Consider the following 16,024-nt stretch of genomic DNA (forward strand, 5'->3'; position numbering starts at 1 on the left):
ATATTATTTCAGATTTTCAGTGCTGTAAATTGTATATTCATAAGGTCCTAGCTCCCATTTCCACCTGCACCATACTATAACAACATTAATATCTTAGCAGTACTCATTTTCAGTGTATTACAATTCATCCAAAGCTGAAACAGATCTGAAACGAAGCAATGAAAATACTGTGGAGCTACTTTGATTCACTTTGTCAGTGGTGCAAAGATGCCCCACATTCCAAGAAAATAGCCTTCTTGGCTGCTTTCGATCATAGAGTAATACTTGACAAGTTGATTAAAGGTTTGTGGGTGTAATTTAGACAATAACTAATCATGTACATAAATGAATGTCGTTTGCCTTCTGTTTAAGTAGTTTGCCTTGATAAAAATTACCTCAAAAATACAGTGGGTAGTACACATTTAGTTGGCAAAAAATATCCAAAATAGCGAGTGGCAGAACACTATTAACTGTTGGATAGAATCAAAACTTTTCCGAAATGTTTAATAGAATAGGTGCTAGGCAGGATTGAATCATTTATTGGCGTTGGATTAAAGTTACTCTCACTTCATGGTACGCAAATTCATGGCAAATAAAATCAAATCATTTTATTCCGTCTTTAAACATTTTGCACTGCAGTTCATTTTATCATAGAGAAATACATTAAATACAATCGTGGTACATAAATACAAATACTTAGAAACACATGAATATTTTATACAAAGAATATTAACTGCAGTATGTTGGTTAAAATGTTTGCAAGTCAGAACTACAAGACTTTAATATTCTCAAGATAAAAGAGTCAGTAAATAAGGTCATCTTTACAGCATATACAAAACTCTTCAAGTTATACAAACTTTATCTTTTAACTACTTCTTTGTAACACTTTTTAAGACAGATTACAGAACGTCAAATACCTTGGGAGGCAATGAATTAAAAAACTTAACTCCTGAATACTGATAGCTGTTAATTTTCTTCTGAAGCCTAGTTACAGCAATGTCTATGGTTTCTTCTTGTGTTATGTCATGTAGGTGAATAGATTTTCTTAGTATACATTTATGGTGATTTTCTTTTATGTGTAATAAACAACTGAATATATATGTAATAGTAAGAGCAGCAATTTCTAACTTTTTGGAAATAATTGACGGTGCTAGACGCTGTATATAAAGTGTCATAAGCCTGAGGTAAGGTAAAGCAGTCAACCATAACCAATTCAGTGATAAACATTAATCGCAAAATTAAAGAAATAAGTAATTGTGAAGATGAAGAAGAATTCTCATTAGTAGCATTAGCTGCTGTTTTGAAAAGTACACTGAGGTGTGAAACTGTTGACAAAGAACGTATTTATGAATAGTTTGATGTCGACTACACAGAACCAGGTCATGAGATGTTCAGTGACGGTGCTATTGTTCAGTGAGTACAAGGGAAATCCAAAGAGGTGAATGGCAGTAAAGAAGATAACAACGTTACTCTAACTTCAGAAACAGTAATCAATCATGCATCAGCACTTCAATAGACCAAAAGGTTACTGGGTTGGATAGAACTGCAAGATGAAGTTCCCCCTTACTGACATGTTGGTGATGTGCAAATTTTGTAATGCAATATATAAAAGAGAAGCTACTTCACAGAGACAGAAATCAGTTCAAGATTGTTTTGCTTCAAAGTAGTGTCATGTAATAAGAAATTGGTTTGTTCTATATTCTTTGTAAATACCATATTATCAGACATACTGTGGTGATTAAGATAGAATTAATTATAAACATTAGTGAATTGATTTTAATTATTACATTGTAGTTAATTTTTTATTTTGAACAATCCTAATACCATACTGTGTACTTTAATAGCGAATTAACTGCTGTTTTAAAGTTCCCAGTTACCAAAGATAATGATGAGTTTAGTATATATGGCATGACCATGGGTCTTTTAGATGCTTTCTGCTGATTTTAGCCAGAATTCCTTGTATTGGAATATAGTCGTCCTCATGTACAGGAAACGGTATGCACCCTCAGTGGTGTCTCTTAAGAGGTGAAGAAGAAATTACCACATAGATATCTGTTAAATGAACCATACAAATTTCGAAGCATTCGTCAGTTGGACTCATCATTCGCCCAAGAATTTGAAGGATGTTAGCGACTTTACAGCAGAACAAGCATACATGACAAACCACACTCATGTGTAAATTGAATTATTTGTATCAAACAGATTGGAATTCAAGTATGAACAGGTAAACCACACAAAGTGTTTGTGGTAACAAAAAACTGAAAATCAAGTTCCACTCGCCATTAAGCTTAGTGTGCCAAATGAAGAAATGAGTTGGCATGGAAGGAAGAGGGATGGGCATGTGAACTATGCCGTTTCCCTATCACCTCTGGTGCACTTGCTAAGCGTTGAGGGATTTCTCGAAGTTTAAACCATGTGTGATCGTTTCACATCACTTCTGTCAGTTGCTAATCATGACCAGCAAAAAGACATCCTGCACAGGAGCCATTGTTGAAGGAATCGGACCAACATTCCTCAAAAAGTGATTTACAAATCTTATGGAAGGATGTAAGCTTGCTAATAGAAGTCCCACTACCATGTCAGTCGACTATGAATTTGTTACACTTATAAATCACATCTTCTGTTTCCTCAAATGTCGCTATTTAGAAATCCACTGGAAACGTTAGAAGTCTTCCATAAAACGTAAAAATACTTACCATTCATGCGAGAAATCGCTTAAAAATCAATTTAAAATGCTGTATTAATGTTTAATATGTAATCGGAAACTATGCTCTGGAGAAGAACTTGAACATAGTAATTTGTTGGATGAAAATGTGGGAAACTTTACCAGAAAAGCTGTCTCTTATAACTTTTGTTTCATGACTGCACATATACATGTTGATAATAGTGTGTTCTCAGAGTTTTCTACGACAATGACATGAGCCCAATGGCCCACAGGTCCCTCTGATGTTAAACCCTGGAAGACAATGCCATAAGAAACCCACTGGAGAATTTTCCTGCAAGGACACCTTTATAATTGACTGTGTTATAAGACTCAATCGCGCTACAGCATACCAATGCAACAAACAATGGTGTACATCACAAATGGTTTAGAAATCTCTTGAAATCACTTGATATCTGTGTCTGTCTTTTATGTGTATTATGATGTGGGACATTCACAGTCAAATACAATGAACTGTGATCTGTCATCCAGCAGGAGGAGTGTATGTGGCAGTAGAGTTGAATTGTGCTACCTTGTTTTGTGGGTGTATGTAATCCACTGTGGTTATAGGCTAGTACATACAGTCATGGAAGTTTTGCTATGTTAAATGTGTGCTATTGGCTGTAAGGGGTGTAGAAAAATTGCAGGAAATGCATTACTGTGAAATGCTGTATCAGATACATGAAATGTATTCACGGTTAGGAATGTGGACAACTTTTGGCTGTATAATGGAACGATGACAACGAAAATTTGTGCCAGATCAGGACTGGAACTCGGACATCCCGCTTTTCGCGAGTGGTATGTGAGAACGGTCTACAGTCAAACCCAAACTTCCATATGCATGCATGCATCTCCAAAGAAATATTTGTCATTCTTCTGGACAACGAAGGCACTGCAATACCCGCTGTATCAAACTTATAAAATATCTTCTCCATCATGTCTGGTACACTTTGCAATCTTGACGAGCAAAAGAATTAAAAAACAAATGTGTTTTTGCAGGAATCACACCTACATTTACCAGGAATGATTTCAATTCCTGTGGAAATGTGCAATGTATATGTCTGAAAATTAACTCACTGCACATTTTCTCTGACACTTCTGAATGGATGTACTACACTACCATCTATCTTCAGTTGCAAAGGTATGACACTTGTCATCAAACCTTGATCTTAGAAATAACGAGTGACTGAAAACACAAAAATCGCATTTCCGTCTCAATGCTTCGGTTATCATAAGCAAAACACTACCACAGATCTACTCTCACAACATCATCTATCTGTAAATTAATTATGTTCGTCTTCCTCACGATGACATTGAATGCAATGGCTCACAGGTCTACATGATGATAAAACCCCTGAGATCATACACAAGGAATCGCTTAAAATCGCCTGAATGCAGGATTGCGGTGATATAAATTTAACATACCACTAAACATGTGAAATTATCATGTTATTCCAAGCTTTTGCTCCTTCTGCCAAGGTATAAATCCAAGGAAAGTGACTATGTATACTCTGGAAGCCTTCATACAACATATTGCAGTGTATACCTTATGTCACTGCTAGTTGTTCCCTTTTCTATTGAATTCGCAAACAGAACAACAGGGGAACGATTATGTACCTTTTCACATTAGGTGTTCTGTGACAAGTAACTTTAAAGCATGCACATGTTGTGGACCTACGTGGATTTTACGCTTTTATGTGGATCGGTATGGAGAGATTAAATCTATAGCAGACATACTTCAAATGTTCTTTGATGATTATGTCAAATGTGTGCTGGAAAATAAAGTTCGTATTCTTGACTTGTGGTTACTGTACTATACAGTACCAAGATGTAACAACTTGCACAAATTACAGAGTATTATGGCGACTTTATAACTGGATTGAAGAGATCCTATCAAATAGCATGTTTTCCTTAATGGTTGGCACTTAATTCATCAATTACAGTGGCATTTTCGCTATTATTAAAGCAAAATTCAGTGTTGTCGGAACAATATTAGCCTTACATGCGTGTGATTACCCATGGAGAGGGACTTCATACATCTTAAGTTACAAATTTAATAGATTTCTGTACCATGTTCCCTGTTGGCAATGCAAAATTGGGTGGTGTCTGCACAATATTCGTAATATTCGGTGATTTCAGGATGAAATTGGCGAGACAATTCAAAGCTTTGTTGTGTGTATGGACAACTTTATGTGTCTGTGTATGTCTTACATTGATCGCAAGTATGTATATATATACTACTGGCCATTAAAATTGCTGCACCTACAAGAAATGCAGATGATAAATGGAAATTCATTGGACAAATATATTATACTAGAGCTGACATGTGATTACATTTTCACGCAATTTGTGTTCATAGATCCTGAGAAATCAGTACCCAGAAACAGAGCTTGGATGGCGTGTACAGGTACAGCTGCACATGCAACTTCAACACGATACCACAGCTCACTAAGAGTGGGTGACTGATGTATTGTGACGAGCCATTTGCTTGGCCACCATTGACAAGACGTTTCCAATTGGTGAGAGATCTGGAAAATGTGCTGGCAGTTCGCATTTCCTGTATCCAGAAAGGCCCGTACACGACCTGCAACATGCAGGGTTTCGCAGGGATCGAATTAAGGGTACAGCCACGGGTCGTAACACATCTGAAATGTAACATCCACTGTTCAAAGTGCCGTCAATGCGAACAAGAGATGACCGAGACGTGTAACCAATGGCACCCCATACCACCACACTGGGTGATACGCCAGTATGACGATGATGAATACACGCTTCCAATGTGTGGTCACTGCGAAGTCGCCAAACATCGATGTGACCATCATGATGCTGTAAACAGAACCTGGATTCACCCGAAAAAATGACGTTTTGCCATTCATGCACCCAGGTTCATCATTGGTTACATCATCGCAGGCGCTCCTGTCAGTGATGCAGTGTCAAGGGTAACCGCAGCCATGGTCTCCAAGCTGATAGTCCATGTTGCTGCAAACATCGTCGAACTGTTCGTGCAGATGGTTGGTGTCTTGCAGACGTCCCCATCTGTTGACTCAGAGATCGAGACGTGGCTGCACGATCCGTTACAGCCATGCGGATAAGATGCCTGTCATCTCGACTGCTAGTGATATGAGGCCATTGGGATCCAGCACAGCGTTCCTTATTACCCTCCTGAACCCACCGATTCTATATACTGCTAACAGTAATTGGATCTCGACCAACACGTGCAGCAATGTTGCGATACGATAAATCGCAATCACGATAGGCTACAATCCGACCTTTATCAAAGTCGGTAACATGATGGTACGCATTTCTCCTCCTGACACGAGGCATCACAAAAACGTTTCACCAGACAACGCTGGTCAGCTGCTGTTTGTGTATGAGGAATTGGTTGGAAACTTTCCTTATATCAGCACGTTGTAGGTGTCGCCACCGGCACCAACCTTGTGTGAATGCTGTCATAAGCTAATCATTTGCATATCACAGCATCTTCTTCCTGTTATATATACATATATATATATATATATATATATATATATATATATATATATATATATATACTGTCTGTTCTAGACGCAATTCTGAAAAATCTAAAATTTCACAAAAAATTGTAAAAATGAACAAAAGACATAAAGAACATGATTTTATCGAAATATTAGAAAATTACAACAAAAAATGGCTATCACACCTGCATGAATCCAATTACATGTTCTATCATTAACTTTCACCATCTTTCATCATCTCTTTCGAATGTTTTCATCATTTTATCGAATATTTTAGCTATTTTTCAAGTTTTTCACCACCTTTTTCGAAATTGCTTTTAATCACCAAACAGTCCCTTATCATTTCCCAAACATTCCAAAGAAAAACCATGAAATTGAAAACAAGAACATCCAGAGAACATTTAAGAAAAACAAATTTCAAACAAAAATTCTTTGTCATGAAATTCATAATAATCATCTCGTTTTTCTTCCTGTGGATCTCAGATGCCTATTTCTGTCTTCAAAAAATTGAAAATTCCATCCACTTATTACTTTTGAGTATTGTTTGGCAAAATAATTTTAAGTTAACTGACATCCAAACATTTTTTCTCCATACTTATTGTTCAAGTAATCACATCTAATAATGTTATATAAAAAATCTACTTCTAGTTCATTAAGGGTGGGTGTAATGGATTTAGGTCCAAGCAATCGATTATCCAAAAATATTGTTTTCTTGATCTACACAGTTTAATTTATGTTGCGTGAAAGTTTTATTGTAATAACAGCTTTAAAAGTGCCTATAAATTGTTAAACTGACTAACTCTGCACTGGCGGGCACTCCCAGCTTTTCCGGCATTTGAGAATCTGCTTGCTTCAGCAGAATTTTGTCAGTGTGAAGGACGTTTTATTTCGATATCTTTGGCTGCCATTTGTATCTCTAGCTGACATCTGTATCCTTCCTGAAAACTTTCTAGCATGTGGTTTATTTACGTTTTGACGATAATAACATATTAATAGATGGAAGTTGAATTCGCAAACCTTTGTGTGGAAGTCAAAATTATGCATAATGGGTAGTGTAAAAATTGTGTTTAGGAAACGGAGGTTTCATGGAAATTGTTTTACCAACAAAAAAGAGGAAGCAGCTCGAAATGAAGAACATAAGCTCTCAGCTTCAGTCTCGAAACCTGGGGCAGGAGAACTGTACAGGGGTGTGAATGATGTTGATATAGATTCCATTGGATTCAGACTTACTGATTTAGAGCTTCTCTGCCAGGCTATAAAGTTTTCATGTTCATTTGTTAGCTGAAAAAAATACGGAATGCATGATTCTTGTTTATGAAAGAAGACTGGGAATAGCTTGTGATTTTAAATTAATTTCCAGTTCGTGTGGCTATGAATTTTCATTTTCCTCCTCCAAAAAAAAGTCACACTGGTACCTATGATAGCAATTTTAGTTTAGCATATGCTCTTATGTGCCTAGGACAGGGCAGCGAAGGAGATAATTTATTGTGTGGTTTTCTGAACACGCGTCTGCCTCTAGCAAGGTTTGAAAAAAAAAAAAAGAATAAAAAAATGTCTGATGCTGTGTGCGATACTGCCAAAGTTTCTATGAAGAAAGCAGTGGAGGAACTGGTGGAAAGAAACCAAAAAGAAATAGGTCCTGGGGTAGATATTCATGACAGTGAATCTCCTACAAATGTTACTGACCTGTGTATGTTTGTAGATGAGAGCTGGATGAAAAGGGATCACACATCTATGTATGGAGCTGCATCTGTTATTGGTATTGACTCAGGTAAAGTTTTAGATGCAAAAATTATGTCTAAATACAGCCCCAGTTTGCAACAAGGAAAATGTCCAAGAATGAAGACAGTGAGAAACTGTGGTAAGGAAAGCATCCAGTATCAATCTCTAGAAATTATAATGGCTCAAGTGGGGGTATGGAGGCTGCTGCAGTTGTGAGGATGTTCTCCAGATCTGAGGACCAGTACGGTGTTGGATATACGATGTACCTTGGTGATGGGGGACTCCTTTTCGTTCAAAGTCATAAGAGATAAATATCCTTACAATACAACAATAAAAAAGTTGGAATGTGTTGGCCACATCCAAAAGAGGCTTGGTTGTAGGCTTCGTCACTTGTTGAAAGAGAAGAAAGGACAAGTACTAGAGGATGGAAAACCACTAGGAGGAAAAGGCAGGCTTACTCTGAAAGAAATTGATTCTCTTCAGTTATTTGTGGGACAGCTATAAGGAAAACACGTAATTTAGACCCAATGATTCACACTGTGTGGGCAACTTGTAAGGTGCCTCTTACACGAGGAAGACATTTTTACCAGTTTTAATAAATTATTGTCTCTTATTTATGTATTCACGATAGTTAGGAAGTGCTGTAGTCCATAGCCGGCCATGAGTCGGAGAGCATTTTCCACACTGGCATGCTAGGTGACGAAGCGACAATATGTCACGCGTAGTGGGGCTCGGCGCTGGATAGTAGCAACAAGCGTCAGCCTGGGAACTATACATGACGGGAAGTACCGCCATCCTGGCGCCAAAGTCACCTATTTTGTTTATTTATATTTAATAATTAAAGTTATTTATGACAACATGGAGTCTAGGAGGAGCCTGTATAAAACTATTTATCATAATTTTGCTTCGTTAAAATTCACACCCGTTCATTAACAAATGCATACCTTAGTAAGTACGAACTTGATCGGTAATCCACGAACTGTGACGAAACTAGTAAGGGATACGGACGGCGCGCCAAAGTCGGCAGTCGGCATTAAGAGCTCTTCCTGTCTTGTTCGATGGTAGCCATGCTCTCGGTTATGAGTAGTTTGTGACATGAGTGTATCATTATTGACCTAATAGGAATGAAAGTGATATTACGGCATTCTGAGTGTTAATTTCGAGTAAATAGATACCCTAAAGTTAATCGACAACAATTTCAGATAATTAGCTTCCACCGACAGAGATATCCAATGCGACAATGAAGAATCTGCACAGGACGACATTTACGAGAGATGTACCGCGCACAGGTAGGAGGAAATCCGATGACACCACCCACCAAGGCGGATCAAGGAAGGTCCGACTTACACTCGCAAATTCCGGGTGGAAATGCTGACCAGTTATACTGTACGTCACATATACCACCCTCTAGAGACTCGCGGCTAAGCTGAGTAATAACAGTATCAGTTTAGAAGCGAGGGGATCTTGCATTTGGAATCCCTTACGACGGAATAAAACTGCATGGGAGGAAGAGCGTTAAGAAGACAGTTGCCAAATCTTGCATTTGACATCCCTTTGCGACGGAATAAAACTGCGTGGGAGGAAGAGCATTTAGAAGACAGTTGCCAAATCTTGCAATTGGCATCCATTTCTGTGGAATACAGCTGTGTGAGAGGAAGAGCATTAAGAAGACAGATGACAAGTTTGCACTTGGCGTCCATGACGTCGGATAAAACTTCGTGGGCGGACGAATACTATTAAGAAGATTATTATTGAAGATACCAGATTTGCATTCGAGAGTGCCGACTTGTAAAAAGTGTTATGAACACCAAATAAGAGTGATTTGAAGTGACTGAAACAGAAGCAGGAAGTGAATAGTGAACTTACAACAGGTAGAGGGTAGCAACATTAAAAGTGAACGGCACGCGTCGCAGAGTTCTTGGTGTCGCGAAACGCAATAAAGTCATGTGAAAAAGTCGCGTCTAAGGATTACGAACATTTCGCGGTCGCGAGTGGAACGATCGATCGTCGGGAAGACATCGAGGAAAAGGAGGCGGCAGCAACGGACGTGACAAGGACCGCCACAGATACAGAGGAGGCAGCAGCGAGGGGCAGGCAGATCGAAGGAGCGGCATAACAGGGGTGCGCCGGAGGCGCGCTCGCGACAGTTCGGAGTTCGAAGCTCGGGTGCAGCGGTGGAGCCAGCCTCAAATTAATACCACGGCTGGAGAACAACGAGATTTACATAACGTAAGTCCAACTTTAAACATTCTAGGGGTGATAGATTCGAGATTCGGGTGCAGAAGGCTATGTTGTTGAGAAATGGGAAAAACGTTAAAATGAGTGACTTAACAGAAAATATAGAGCAAAATATGGCCCAAGCCAACGCAAATTTAGTGGAGAGTAGTGATGAATTGTTAACGCTTGCTAGGTCTAAAGAGCGACCGGAAAGTGAAATGGTTGAAGTAGTAGGGAATGATGAGCAGGGAAAGATGGTAGAAACTTTAGAAACGGCAGAAACAGGAGCTTTGTCTCCCACTGGAAACGTTGTTAGAGAGGGTGCAAACACAGTACTGGAGGCTATACAGAGTAGAGGTGAAGAAATGGGCATCAGGGAAATGTTGATACCTATAATGAATGGTAACAAAGCGTTGAGTAAGAAAATAGAGGAAGTTAACCAGAAAACTAGCGAAGAAATCACTGGGGAAATTAATAAAAATACTAATAGGCTAGATGAGCATATCAAAAAAGCTGACAATAAATTCACGGAAATAGAGGGAAGGGTATCAACATAGTAAAAGAGCAGAAAGCAGTAGCAAGTGATTTGTCAAAGAGGATAACCACAAGTGAGACTGCAATAGTGCATCACAGTAGAGATATCAGTGAATTTAAACAAAGTATCACAACTTTCGGTAAGTATGTTAGTAAGTAGATTAAAAATCAAAAAGGGGAAATATCCAAAGTAAATGAGAGAGTGGTGAAAGTAAAGTCAGAACTGTCGGACTTGGTAAAGAATAATACTAAAGAGACATCTGACAGGGTAGCTAGTATTCAGCAGGAAGTCAGTGATTTTACAAACAGAGGCACTGATATCTTTGCTGAAAAGATAGAAAAGAAATTAGACGCTAAATTTAAAAATCTAATGGAAACAGGTAATAATAGTGGAAAAATTAATAATGAGGACCTCTATCTCTGGGTGTGTACTTTCCATAATTTCGATGCAAGAGGGAAGTTACATCCAAAAGCATTTATAAAGCAACTTAAAGGGATTTTGACAGAAAATTGGGACGACAGAAGAAAAATACTTTGTGTCACTAGCAGAATGGAAGGGGACCCTCTGTTGTGGGGAATGGGAGAAGGATAAGCATGCCAAACTTGTGACGAATTTATTAAGAAATTTTTGGACAAATATTGGTCTAATAGTACACAAGGTAGTGAACATAATAGTATATTTCAAGGGAGAAATTTTCTTGGGAGTGGGTACGGTAGTTACAAAGATTATTTCCGGAGATACTGTGAAAAAAAATTGTATTTAGATAATCCACTGAGTGAGGAGGATCTTATTCCAGTAGTGTTGATCAATCTGCCGATATCTGTGCAAGAAAAGCTGATAGGCATACCTAAAAAGAAAACTGAAGACATATTACAAGCACTTGATCAATTAGATGGTTTATTCGGGGAGGGAACATTCAGTATCGGCTGGAGAGGTGTAAATTGGAGGTCAAGGGAAAATGAGAACTGGAGAGAGCATAACAGGAATCACAATAACATGAGGGATAACGAGAGGCGTGATGACGGGCATAACAGACGTGGTAGAGGAGTCTAGAACCGAGGTGGTTCGAACGGACATGGTAATAGATGTTACGAAGAACAGGGAGAGAGATATAATGGTGTTAGGACCGAAAGAGGTCCCGAAAGAGAAATTACCAAGCAGGAGAACTAGAGGGGAATTCGTGTGGGGTCCAAGCGCGAACTCAAATGAACAGTGGACCAATACAGATCAAAATGGTAATAAAAGAGGATTGGTGCGATATTAAAGACACTCTTTTAGAGGAAGATGAAATGGTGAGTAAGGAAGAGCATCAACCGATAATAGAGGTGGATATTAATGGTATCGAAGCAGTATAAGTCACTATTACATGTAGTGAGTTGTGCGCCATAGCCGAGAGGCTTTATGACCAAATAAGAGACCAGGAAGAGGTACCTATGTTACCGTTACAAGGAGTTAGAGTTGTGGGTGCAGTAGGAGGAAAAAGGAAGGTAATAAAAAACCAAGTGTTACTGGAAGTGAGATTTCAAGGAATTGTATTGCAAGTTAATGTTATAGTGGTACCTGACCTTTACATAGGGCTTATATTAGGGATGGATTTATTGGTAGACCATGCAGCTGTTGTAGATTTAGAAAGGGGTAGTGTGATCCTGACAGTAAATGGTACTAGAAACGATTTTAAGTTTGGGAGGGCCATTCAAGCTAAAGAGAGGGCGCAGGGAAAATTATACCTGAAAATAATGCATGAGTGTTTCCAATGGGAAGCAGATTCGAAGGGGAGTAACTGTAGGAAAGAGAGACAAGAGCCAGTTGTGGCAGAATGGCCAGTAGAAGATATCAAAGCTAAATTAAATAATATCGATGATATGGACCAAGGAGCAAAGAAAGAACTAGGAGAGTTGCAGGTAAAGTATCAGAAAGTATTTTCAAATAGACCTGGGTTAATGAAAGGAGAACCTTATGAGTTTAAAGTCAAACCGCACCAACCATTCAAACTGAGATCCCACGTGATACCTTTCGCAAGAAGGTAGGCAATAGAAAAAGAGTTACAAAGGATGCTAAAATTGGAAATTATCGAAAGATCGACGAGACAATATTGCAATCCGTTAGTATATGTGACAAAGAAAGATGGTTCAGTGAGAGTAACCTTGGATGCTAGGATATTGAGCAAGATAATAGAGCCTCAGAATGATAGGCCAGAATCTCTTGAAGAATTGTTTGCAAAAGTTCGAAGGGGCTAGTAAATTATCTAGCCTTGATATGATTGCCAGATACTGACAAATAAGCTAAAGAAGCAAATAAAATTGGCTGAGAAATGTAAACAGTACACAGATTTTGTATATAGAGGCAGGTGTTATCATTTCAAAGTTCTCCCATTCGGATTGAGTATATCGGTAGCAGCGTTCATAAGGGTGTTGGATAACATACTGGGAGAAGAACTATTGTCTAGAATCACCGTTTATGTTGACGACATCCTGATTGCTGCCAGTGATTGGCAAGAGCACAATAGGATTCTGGAAGATGTGTTAAAAGCGTTTCAAGAGGGCAATGTTACCATGAGTTTAACTAAGTCCGAATTCAGAAAGAGCAAAACACAATTTTTAGGGCATATTATATCAGCAGAGGGTATTAAGCCGAATCCTAAGAAATTGGAGTCTATCAAAGAATTCCCATAGCCAAGAAATAAGAAACAAATAAAGTCGTTTCTCGGTTTGTGTCAATTTTGCCGAAAATTCGTGGATAAACAGGTATTAAATGCAAAGTCACTGCATAATCTAACTGGAAAGAATGTACCTTTGATGTGGACAGAGCAGTGTAAGAAAGAGTTCGATGACATCAAAGAAGCTCTATGTAAAGGGGGAATACTCTACCACCCTAAACTGGACACAGAATTTTGTCTGTCAGCAGATAGTTCGGACTTTGGAATTGGTGCCCACCTATTCCAAATGATAGAGACGGAAGAGGGGGTAGAACATCGAACTATTGGATTCGAGAGTAGGTTGTTGACAAAATGCGAGCGTAACTATACCGTTACTGAAAAGGAGGCTTTGGCCTTAGTGTGGGCCTTCAAAAAGTGCAGATACTATTTAATGGGTAGAAAAGTAAAAGTATACACAGACCACAAGGCTTTATCTTTTATGCAAAGCTGCAGATTAACACATGGACTATAACTCTTCAGGAATACCAATATGATATACATTATAGACCTGGTAAAGACAACGTAGTAGCGGACGCGCTGTCCAGATTGCCATTGGGGATGAACCAGGAGAATCAAGATGTGTCGGATTCTTGAGAAATTCATTTGTTATATATGAAAGGGGTGGAATATGAGGATAAGATTAAAGGGTATCTGAGGAATATATCACAGAAACAAGAGAAGGACGAAAGGTTGCGTAAGACAAAGGAGAAATGGGAAGAAAATCAAGAACCACAAGTGAGGCCATATTACCTAGTAGAAAAGGGAATACTATATCGCAGGACTAACCTGATATGGAAAAACTGGAAGTTGTGTTTGCCTGAACATACCATAAATAAATTTCTCTGGTACATTCATATAAGCTATGGACATTTCAGACCTAAAAAGTGTTCCAAAAAATCAGCAGAAACATGTATCTTCAGTAATACGGTGGAGAGGGCTAGAAAGGTACTGGAAATCTGCGAGAAGTGTCAGAAAACGAAGACACCTACAACTAGTAGCAAGGGTCAGATGTATTGTATTATACCGGAAGAAATAGGGGAGATGGCATCAGCGGATGTATTCGGGCCACTACCGACCTCAAGAGGGGGGTTTAAATACGTTTTGGTGATAATGGATGTATTTTAGAAATTTTTGAGGCTGTATCCCTTAAGGAGATGTTCAGGGAAAGTAATGGCAAATAAGTTAGAAAAGGATTACGTTCGCACTGTGAGTAAACCAAAAAAAATGCTCAGTGATAATGGGTCTCAATTCGTATTCAGAGTATGGAAGAAGATATTGGAGAAGCTAGACATCAAAGCCAGATATATAACAAGGTTTCACCTATCTTCAAACCTGGTAGAGAGAGTGATGAAAGAGCTGGGACGGCTTTGTAGGCCTTACTGCCACGACCATCACACAGCTTGGGGAATGTATATTAAAGGGTTTGAGGAGGTACTGAACGAACTGCCACATTCGACAACTGTGGTATCTCCATATGAGTTGCTAATGGGCAAAAAGCCTAGAAATATGATTGAGAATGTAGTGAAATTCCCAAAGAGATCAGACATGACTGTAGAAGAAAAACGGGAATTGGCGTTAAGCAGGATGAAAGCAAGAGCTCATAGGAAATCGTCCAAAATTGACACTGAAATAAAGAAATTTTATGAGATTTTTGAAGGTCCTTATGTGGTAAGTAGGGTACCACACCCTAATGTCATGGAAGTGGCTCACCCTGAGTCGAAAGTAGTCAGAGGAATTTAAAATGTAGTGGATGTAAAACGATATCGTGGTAGTTATGGGGAAGCGTCTTAAGTTGCCGAGCATGAATTGTAGCTGCCAGACAGATATCTATTTAGCGTAAAAAAAAGAAAAACACTCTAATCCGACGTAGCAACTAACTTATTTGTGCATTAAATATAGAAAGACAAGATAATATGGAAGAATCTGTAATAAACATAAGTGGAATGAGGAATCATAATATTTACTTTAAGAGTAGGTCAGTAGGTGAATGACCCAGTGTGGATGGATGAGAGGGGGGTGTTACATCACACGAGGCACCGGTTGGTCTTAATGAGCTTTTCTCTGACCGTCCCAGCTGACAGGTCAGTGCCCTAGCGTCTGAGAGTGACGTCATGAGGGTGTGTCTACGACTTTGTTTACAAACGAAGGTTTACATACTGACACAATGTTGTTTAGCAGGATGAACTGTAATGAAATGTGGCACATAAATCTTAGTATTATTATTGCTATACAGCTTTGTTATTTGATTCCCCAGGAACTGTTGTAAAATATTATTGTATTCTTCTGTCTAAAGTAGACTTTTTCTGTTTCATGTACCATTGAAATGTAACTGATGAATGGTGAGATGTAATGTGGATGTCCTTGTAAGCTGACCAAGGAATATGGGAAACCTATCCAAAGCAATATCAATTAAAAGGGAAGAACTGATAATGGCTGTTGCGTGTGGATCCTAGCGGAACAAGCGAACCGAAGAACCGTAACTTAGGGATTGCAGTGAGTACTGGTTCGAAAGAAAGTGTTGTCAGTGGCGTACAAAAAAGAAATAAATAAAATCGTCTTGAGCCATCAGTGTTCAGTAGTGTAGTGGATGGCCTGGTGCTGTAAAATAGGGCACATAAATTTGCTGTGTCTCTAAGTGAACTGAAGATATAGTTTATCATCAATGTATATAGTAGTCTGTT

The sequence above is a fragment of the Schistocerca piceifrons genome, chromosome 3, assembly GCF_021461385.2.
Source record: "Schistocerca piceifrons isolate TAMUIC-IGC-003096 chromosome 3, iqSchPice1.1, whole genome shotgun sequence".
In the NCBI taxonomy this organism is placed as follows: Eukaryota; Metazoa; Arthropoda; class Insecta; order Orthoptera; family Acrididae; genus Schistocerca; species Schistocerca piceifrons.